The 10,000-nt window shown below is 36.8% G+C and overlaps 2 long non-coding RNA genes across 2 annotated transcripts in view; one reads left to right on the forward strand and one right to left on the reverse strand.

Annotated features, from left to right (window-relative positions):
• LOC136851416 (uncharacterized) overlaps positions 1-9,593 on the reverse strand; it is a 424,951-nt gene extending 415,358 nt beyond the window's left edge. The window contains exon 1 of the long non-coding RNA XR_010856871.1: positions 8,289-9,593. This is a non-coding gene — a long non-coding RNA (uncharacterized lncRNA). The remainder of the gene's footprint in view (positions 1-8,288) is intronic.
• An 8-nt stretch (positions 9,594-9,601) lies between these two features.
• LOC136851417 (uncharacterized) overlaps positions 9,602-10,000 on the forward strand; it is a 196,910-nt gene continuing 196,511 nt past the window's right edge. Inside the window, exon 1 of the long non-coding RNA XR_010856873.1 lies at positions 9,602-10,000. This exon is cut by the window's right edge and continues 41 nt beyond it. This is a non-coding gene — a long non-coding RNA (uncharacterized lncRNA).

Raw genomic sequence — 10,000 nt, forward strand, 5'->3', positions numbered from 1 at the left:
GGAGAAAGTGAAGAAATTGCTTTTGAGGAAAATAGCACCTCGGGACAATGGGGAAGAAATGACTCAATCCTTGCGCTGAATTTTAATTTACACAACCTGGGATTTCTGTAAGGATAATTAAAATGTAAATTAAGTAATTTATTGTATTTGCTGAATGTCCTAATTCATCCAGGTGCTAGGCAGCTAATACACAAGTTTAACCATCGTGAAGTAAGGGGAACCGCAGTAATTCAGCCTCTTCCAAATACCTTAAAAATGTTACCAAATGCCTAATTATATACTACACAACGATCGTATAAAATATATATTTAAATCCAGTTATTATGTGAAGCACGTTTAACATTGGCATGTTGCATACCTTGAAAACTTAAGTAAAATAAATATATATCCACAGTCCAAACTGGAGTCCGTAGTACAATTTATGATATCCCTGAAAGGGTATGAAAACTCGTTACAAATTTGAAAGGTATGAAAAAATAAAACTTAATAAAGAAAGTAAGCGCTGATAATTGAAGGCAATTTTATATGGGATGGCATTATCCTCTAAATGATTTCGGATTGACATAAAAACAAACCCTGAGTTTTACAGACCCTGATATCATTCTGGGAAGAAGGTGAAGTACGTAGAGGTAGACTGCGATGAAGGAAAGCTTCTTCCTGGTTGGGGTTAAACCTAGTTTACATGGGCGATAATACTCTTCGTCACTTCAAAGGACATGTAGAAAGTGTTCTTCGTCGTTAAATGGGTAGCTGTGCAATGTGTATTCTTATATCAAGAACAGGAGCTCGAGTAACTGAGTTACTAGACCCTTTGCGATGGAATGCTCCTTCGTGACTGGCTTAAGTTTCCGTCAACCTCAGGAAGAAAGCAAAGCATTAATGCCTGGTTAGGTTAAAAACGGTCGCCAGGGCAGTGAGCTGTTAATCAACCAAGGGGCAGTTAAATACTTGAAACTAAACTAACTGTCTTCCAGTGACCATGCTACTTAAACAAATACAAATTCCATTTGGAATTTCAGTACACTGTGGGGAACGAATCAAAATAATCTTTTGGATTTTGCCAACACATTATATACAATACATACAAATTTAAATTTATCAGTTTATAAATTCAACATTTCGAATGTTTTTCTCCGGCTTTCCGCAGCAGCTTTTCTTTAGGCCTCAGAAGCTGGTGTGATAATTTGTCAATGTTGTGCAGTCATTGGACTTAAGTCCTCATCATCGTCTAAGGAAAGATAAAATATTAGATTATTAACATGGAGTTTACAAATTTGTCTGGTGGCCTTTGAAACTATTGCATGTAGTTTCCCCAATATCATTTGTAAAAGTTTCCTTTATTCGACCTAGAGGAAAATTGTTAATCTTCGTATTATCTTCCTAATCAAAAAACAATGTCACCTATTTTTAGAGGGATGATGAGTCACAGGGCGATATCTGCCACTTTCTATCAACCGCCTGGCTTAAAAGTCTGCAAAAACTCATGATGGTAAATATCTATAAGTTTACTCCTAATCCTAGACAACTGTTCAAATTTATTAGTAGTTACACAAGGAAACGTAAATTCTTCATCCTCGGTAAAGGTTGTAAATCTGGAATGACATTGAGGGAAGAAAGCTCATACCCTCTTATTAACATTTCGGTGTTATTGGTTCAGGAAGGTCTTTGCACTATCCTAAGAGCCTTTAAAAGATATTGGCTGTCTGTTTACAAGGGACAACTTGACATACAGTAAACTCAAAATCAAAGAAAGAAAGAATATTGTTCTTGATGGACCCATATAAAACCTCTTTGTTAACTTGACACAAACCTCGACAATGGATCCTAACTGATACACCCTTTAAAATACTGTTGAAAAGTCAAAGGTTTAACACTTTAACTCCTCAAAATACAATTGAGTGTGGGGATGTTTCAAAAATGAAGTTATAACATTAGCTCTGCAATATTTGTGACCCTAGTCACTAATGCATAACTATTAATGCCAAACTCGAAGCAATGAAGAGAAAATGCCTAAGAAAATCTGGCACACCAAGTGTTCTAAAATTTCAAATTAACTGCACGAGACCAAGTGCAAGTAAAACATAATAGCCATACCTTAACATTTTCTTTCTCCAGTTTAACTGTAAAAGGACCTATATAATCAACGAAAATATTGCTGAAAATTTTAGCTGGTGGGTCTTCCCTGAATTCCCTGTAACAATTTTGATTTAAATCGACAGTGTCGTGCATTAAATCTCTTGCAGTGAACACATTGCCTCAGAACCTTTTTTACCAATGAAAAATTTCTAGGAATAAAATAGTGTCTTCTGAGTTCAGCAAGAACAGCATAGCACCCAGAATAGGCTAATTTATGATGAATATCAAGTATAATTAACTTAGTTAAATGGCTGTCTCTGAATAATAGAATAGAAATTTTTTCTCATTCTTAATTGTCTTCACTCTCAAAATGCCATTGTTATCAACAAACACATTCAACTGAGAAACTATACCTGGTATATCCTTTACTGCAGAAACCTTTGGAAAATGTTCACAAAACATCAGCAAAGTGATTTTGTTGATCATTCAAAATCAAACGGACAAGAGCTAAAGAGAAAAAATTCTTTTTCTTGTACATCAACTGCCTTCTCCTTTAGCTTTCCATTTGTGTATGCATATTATACACCGACAGTACAGCAAAACAAGTCTTCGGAAGTCTGAAAAATCAAAATATTCACCAAGCATTCTCTTAACTAAAGGAACATTAGAGATATTCATGTAATTTCCTGAAAGATAATCCTCTTTAGGAATAGTGAACTGCAAGTCAGGTGTCCGAATATTAGTCAGGTCCGGGCCTGAAGAAAGCAAGATTTCATCAACAATTTATATGACGTGCACCTGGTTACCATATCCGCAGATTCTCCTTGCCATTAATAAAGCCAAATTGAACAGGATATGTTTCACAAAAGTTTTTTTGTATGCTGTAAATTCTGTTCATTACAAAGCAGTAGAACATTGGTTCATTTTCTTAAGTTGAAGAAGAACTTATTAACCATTGCAGGGTACAAGAAGAATCTGAAAATAGAAAAATCTTTGTCACCTTTATAGGTTTTATGCAACTGGGACCAGCAAGATCAAATAAAGATCAATAGATTGTTCAACTCCTAGATTAATGGCGTGGATCTCTAAAGATGGTATGGTTTACCTTTCAATTGGGTATTAACCAACCGATTTTTAGCATTCACAAAGGTAAGTTTGCCAGACTCAACATTCAGTAAAAAAGATAAATGACACACCCATATATGTCACAACTGGCATCAGTAAAAACAATTATATGATACTCACCATCCCTTCGACCCACAAAACGAGTTACTTTAAGAGGGGGCGATGAATTACACTGCCTACAGATATTCCTCAGTCTTTGAGCTGTTGACTGTTAAAGTCTGATCCCAATTCAAACCCTTTTGACACTGCAAATTATGCATATAAAGCCTACATCAGTTAAATAAAGGCAAGTTGAAACCAAATATATCAAACTGGGAGGCAATGGACCTAAGAATTAATCTTTTAGTGTTAGCTCCTGGGTCATGGTTAATTGGCTAGTGAAAATATCATCCGAAAGTCTATTCATTCAAGCCCAAACAATTTATTGACTTCAGGGAGTAAGAACTGACTGATCTATGTCAGACTGCAGATCAATATCATTGGTTACCAGCTGCTGAGTTTCAAATTTAAAGGGTCTGAATATGTCATCTAACTGCTTGTAGGCCCACCTCAGGTCATCAGAGCTGCTCATGGCAATAGCACCATTATCCATATATTAAGGCATAAATAAGTTTCTTCAGTTCATCAATTCTTGAATCATTACTGGAAGTTAAAATTAACATATAATACAATGAAGCCATCAAAAGAAATGGGCTACACCGAAGTCCAAATGAAAGCCTGACATTTTTATAAGCAACGGGGTGTAATCACCTGCGCTGACATTCGAAACCAAAAGAAACAATAGTCTAGACAGTCAATTTCACTTAAAGCCAACATATTGACTTTTTCAAATCAAAATTAAAATTTTTCATCAAACCTAATATTAAGAAATGCAGATGAAAGCTTTTGATTTAGGTTAGGCCCAACATACATACATTGATTATGTGACAGTGACAGTTTCTTAAGGATTCCTGCAAATTAGAAAGAAATACTATGCGACACTTCGTAGTTTCCCTTTCTGGCTTAAAAACTGGCATATGAGGTAAAGAATGAGTAGTTAGAATTCAGCCTTAAATACTTCCAAGTCAAAAATTGGTTCAATAATTCCCGTATTTAATTGCTCCTTTATGCAGTTATCCACCAAGTGCAAGGAACCTTTCTTACGAAGTAATTTTTTTCAAATTTGATTGAAGAATAGCCTGAAAAGCGACTCATTTCTCGAAAGAAGGTGATACCTTCCCATTCCATAACAAGGGAACAACTATACGTCCATCACTCCTCGTGTGCAAATTTCTCAAAGTGTAGTCCACGAGAGAAAGTGTGAGCTGATTAGATTCATCACTGTAAACTTTCTGATCATAGTTCAAAATAAAATTGGCTCTCCATATTCAGGATTTGATCAGTTGCTTCTTCCAGTTTCCTATCAATAATAGTTCCTTTATCTGAAAGTACAGTGAAAGAACAATTTGTCATGTCATTGAGCTCGTTAAATTCATCATTCATAGATACACTAGTAGCTAGAAAATAAGAATGGCAAGGGATATTATAATATGTACCTTTTTCAGCATTAGAATTTTCGCCCCTTAGTGGTTTCTGAGGCTAAACTATCATTACCATTAAGTGAAGTAAGATTAATTAGGAACCTATCAAGATTCCCCCATAAGCATTATTCTAAAGTAGTCTCAATATACACAGACGAATTAGGACTCCCTATCACTATATCTCTTCCCAAAAGACAATGTGAAAAATCTACTCCTAACAAAGCTGAACGTCATCAATGCCCTGAGAATTGGCTGATAAAGCTTGTCAGCAAATAAAATTTTTACTCTGCATTATACTAACTACCTGACCAAGACAAACTAAACTTAATTGCCCAGGTTTATAGAGGGTACAACTAGAGCAGAAATAGCAAAGATTTCATTCCCCAGCTTTATAGGAACTTCAACAAGACTAGTAGAATATTCCTTTTGACCATTAAACCCTTTCACAGTAAGTTTTACATTGGTAGTCAAAGACTTCAAATTATAAGAGGAAGCTAACTTGCTAGATATAAAAGTATTTTGTGACCCTGAATCCTTAAGACCCCTGTAAAGCCTATTTTGACCATTTATACAAAATGTGAAAGTAGGGAGAACTGTACCTGTGGTAACATTTGGCAATACTGCTATCCCTGCTTGCTTCCTTGGAAGACTCTTTTACTATTACAACTGTCAGGACTAAGTTTCCAACAAAAGATACTCCATGTGATACTGCGAACAATGTGAACAGGGTCTTGAAATCTGAACTTACATGCTTCAGTGAAATGATTAAAATTACCACATTTTACACAACCTTTATGCAAATTTAATAAATAAATTTTTAGCAGAAAGGGTGGCATACTTAGTACACTTGTAATTTAAATGATCACTGTCAGAAATACCGGCCTTAGAAAAAAAATTACAAGCTTTGGCGGGAACAGTCTTAGTTTTAAGAGCCATGGTACTAGTCTTTTCCTGTAATGGCTTTGAATGAGCTACAACTTTATCCCTGACAGACAATTTACCTTTCGTCTGACCCTGTTCATACCTTTCACATGCTGTAAAGAAATTATCTACGATTTGCTTAAGTGATGGATGAGTCACATTAGTGATATGAACCAGGTGAGACTTAAATCTATCATTCATTGCAGACCAAACAAAATATCTAACAACCTCATCAACATCAATATGCAAATATTTGAAATTTTCGACTATATTTCTAAGTTCTGATAAAAGAAGACAAAAGGGTCCTCTCCTTCTTTTGAGATTTAGACAAGTCAATTTCTTTAATTACAGCAGACTTTCGTAATTCAGTTGAGGCAAATGCCTGAGTCAGTAAGTCTTTGGCATCGTTATAACTTTGTTTGTCGGCCTCCAATGAACCAAGTAAACATTTAGCCTACCTTCTACTTGTTTGCTTCAAAAAGTAAGAGCAAGTCCCTGTCTGGATAATTAAAACTCTGGGTCGTGGTTTCAAATTCTCTAATGAATCTCAAAAAATCCTCACCTTCCTTACTTTGGAATTTTGGCAGAGGGCAGTGGGTTGCCTCAAAAAGACTCCTAGTATCAGTAGTTAATGAAAGTGGATGGCTTCAGCATTTACACTACATCAACAAAGGCAAAATCCCTGAAATTTTATCATGGTAAGACTGACACGCTGAAAGCTCAACTTCCAAACTTCCTCTTCTCTAAATTCCCCTGAAAATTTTTGAGTCTGTATTTTAGAATCCAAGTCACTTAATCGCTTCCTATAATCCAGGAGAATACCTCGCTCAGATACTTTAGCAGTATTATCTAATGAAGGGTACTGCGAGGAACGGTTGGCACAATCTGTAACCTTTTTCTAACAATCTTACGCTGACCAGTGCTTTTCATAATTCAGCCATTATGACTACAAATAAACAAACAAGCACCAATATATAAAAAGTATAATCAATACAATACACAACGAAAATTTTCTAAACAAAATAGTAACACCACTTAATACAAATAACGTTATTATAGCAAAAACCTCAAAGTAACGCGAAAATGGGAGCACTCAAATACGCACTAAAATTATTCGCAAAGGGATAAACAAACTATGAACCGCATAAATAGTCCACAAAGAACTTTAAATCAATTGCCAAGTAAACAATAAACTCACTTACGAATTCGTAAAAATAGTACACTGAACTCTTCTTAAACAGTAAAAATGAATTAAAGAATTAAGCAAATTAAAGCCCCCAGGTAGAAACCTCAACACACCACCAATTCACGTCTTGTATCACGTACCTAACCTATAATGCTTTATCCTGTCACGGTCGCCATGCGCTGAATTTTAATTTACAAACCTGGGATTTCTGTAAGGATAATTAAAATGTAAAAAAATGAAGTAATTTATTGTATTTGCTGAGTATCCTAATTCATCCAGGTGCTGAAGCGGCAGCTAATACACAAGTTTGACCATCGTGAAGTAAGGGGAACCAGTAATTCAGCCTCTTCCAAATACCTTAAAATGTTACCAAATGCCTAATTATATACACACAACGATCGTATAAATATATATTTAAATCCAGTTATTATGTGAAACACGTTTAACACTTGGCATGTTGCATACCTTGGAAAACTTAAGTAAAATAAATATATATCCACAGTCCAAACTGGAGTCCACGTAGTACAATTTATGATATCCCTGAAAGGGTACGAAAACTCGTTACAAATTTGAAAGGTATGAAAAAATAAAACTTAATAAAGAAAGTAAGCGCTGATAATTGGAAGGCAATTTTATATGGGATGGCATTATCCTCTAAATGATTTCGGATTGACATAAAAACTCCCCTGAGTTTTACAGACCCACCGATATCATTCTGGGAAGAAGGTGAAGTACGTGTAGAGGTGTAGACTGCGATGAAGGAAAGCTTCTTCCTGGTTGGGGTTAAACCTAGTTTACATGGCGATAATACTCTTCGTCACTTCAAAGGACATGTAGAAAGTGTTCTTCGTCACGTTAAATGGGTAGCTGTGCAATGTGCCATTCTTATATCAAGAACAGGAGCTCATAACTGAGTTACTAGACCCACTTTTGCGATGGAATGCTCCTTCGTGACTGGCTTAAGTTTCCGTCAACCTCAGGAAGAAAGCAAAGCATTAGTGGCTGGTTAGGTTAAAAACGGTCGCCGGAAGGCAGTGAGCTGTTAATCAACCAAGGGGCAGTTAAATACTTGAAACTAAGCTAACTGTCTTCCAGTGACCATGCTATTTAAACAAATACAAATTCCATTTGGAATTTCAGTACAATCCTCTTGCTATTGTCTTAATTCTCTCTCTCTCTCTCTCTCTCTCTCTCTCTCTCTCTCTCTCTCTCTCTCTCTCTCTCTCTCTCTCTCTGCCGTATACGGGAATCCCCAACTAAAATACGGAGTTTGCAGGCTTTAGCCAATAGTATTTTTGGTATGTATTTATTACGAGTATAGACGCATATTGAGGTTTGTTCTAGAAAAGTTACAAAAATTATCACATAATTCTACCTTTTTTTTTATCCGAATCAAAATCTCCTTTACATATTAGTACACAAAAAATTTATCTTTTTAATACCATATCAAAGTCACTTACCTTCTTTGTAGAATCGTCTTGTTGTACTGAAGATAAGTTGGTAAATGGTAGACAATCAACAGTACTTCGCTAATCTTCCGGGTTTCCACCAGCTTTCAATACTGTTCCTATGTCATTTCAGAGAATATGGAGCTCCGGAAACCATATTTTCTATGGATTGTGGCGTGTTTCATAAGCCTACATAGGCCTATGACAGTATATTCACATATCAATGTTCATAGGCCTATGACAGTATACTCACATATATATGCTCATCGGGCTATGACAGTGTATTCTACATATCGATGTTCATAAGCCTTAACAGTATATTCACATATCGATGTTCATAGGCCTATGACAGTATATTCATGTATCGATGTTCATAGGCCTATGACTGTATGTTCACACGTCGATGCTCATAGGCCTAAGACAGTATATTCACATATCGATGTAAGCCTGTGACAGTATATTCACGTACCGATGATCATAGGGCTATGACAGAACAATCGCATATCGATGTTCATAGGCCTTAACAGTATATTCGTGTATCGATGTTCATAGGCCTATAACAGTATATTCACATATCGATGTTCATAAGCCTATGACAGTATATTCATGTATCGATGTTCATAGGCCTATGACAGTATATTCAAACGTCGGTGTTCATAGGCCTATGACAGTATATTCATGTATCGATGTTCATAAGCCTATGACAGTATATTCACACGTCGATGTTCATAGGCCTATGACAGTATATTCACATATCGATGTTCATAGGCCTATGACAGCATATGCACATATCGACGTTCATAAGCCTTAAAAGTTTATTCACATATCGATGATCATAGGCCTATGAGAGAATGTTCACATATCGATGTTCATAAGCCTATGGCAGTATATTCACATACCGATGTTTGTAGGCCTATGAGAGAGTATTCACATACCGATGTTCATAAGCCAAAACGAAAGATAAAATTCATATCTCACAACAACGCGGTTTAACAGTACATAATAAAACTGTGTTGCTCACGCAGCACCACGAAGGCGTCGAGTTGATTCACATCATAACATCACGTCACCGACACAAAACGTCACGTCAAATCGACTTGTTCACGCCATCACGTCACATGACTTACAAGTCCATTTGATTACATGTGAGAAATTCTCAAGTGCTTGGACGTGACGCGATGTGAATCACCCTTTAACGGCAGTGTGCTGAGGATGTGCAGCGAGAAGATAGATGAGCTGCGCAGAAGTCGAATTTTCAACTCCCGCGCATATGACGTCACAGGGTGCCCTCGCAAGTAGCCGCCGTGCATCCCGGCCCCCTCCCCAGTACCGTCTTCACCTTGCAGGAGGCAGCATGAAGACGGGAGGTTTCCTGGTTGTGACAATTCTCGAGTTTAATTTTTTTTTTGGGGTGGGGGGTTAGTACGTTATTGCCATGGTGATAATAGGTGCTAGTTCATGGACGCTGCAACACATGGAAGGGAGGATGTTGGAAGTGAAAAGGCTCCGGCTTCTATCGTTTTTCCCTAAAGATCCCGAAACGTGTAGGAAGGAAGTGGTTGAACGTCTGCAGCAGAAGTGACTACGTCAACGCCAAAAACACAGGGGGGTGTCCGGCTCATTTTCAACATGGCGATTACGCAAGAAACCTCGGGCATGAATTCCTTAACTACTTACTGCCCTGCGAATGCAAGGGAATCGAAAAATGACGCCATGCCGAACCT

This window comes from Macrobrachium rosenbergii, chromosome 23 (genome assembly GCF_040412425.1).
Source record: "Macrobrachium rosenbergii isolate ZJJX-2024 chromosome 23, ASM4041242v1, whole genome shotgun sequence".
Classification (NCBI taxonomy): Eukaryota; Metazoa; Arthropoda; class Malacostraca; order Decapoda; family Palaemonidae; genus Macrobrachium; species Macrobrachium rosenbergii.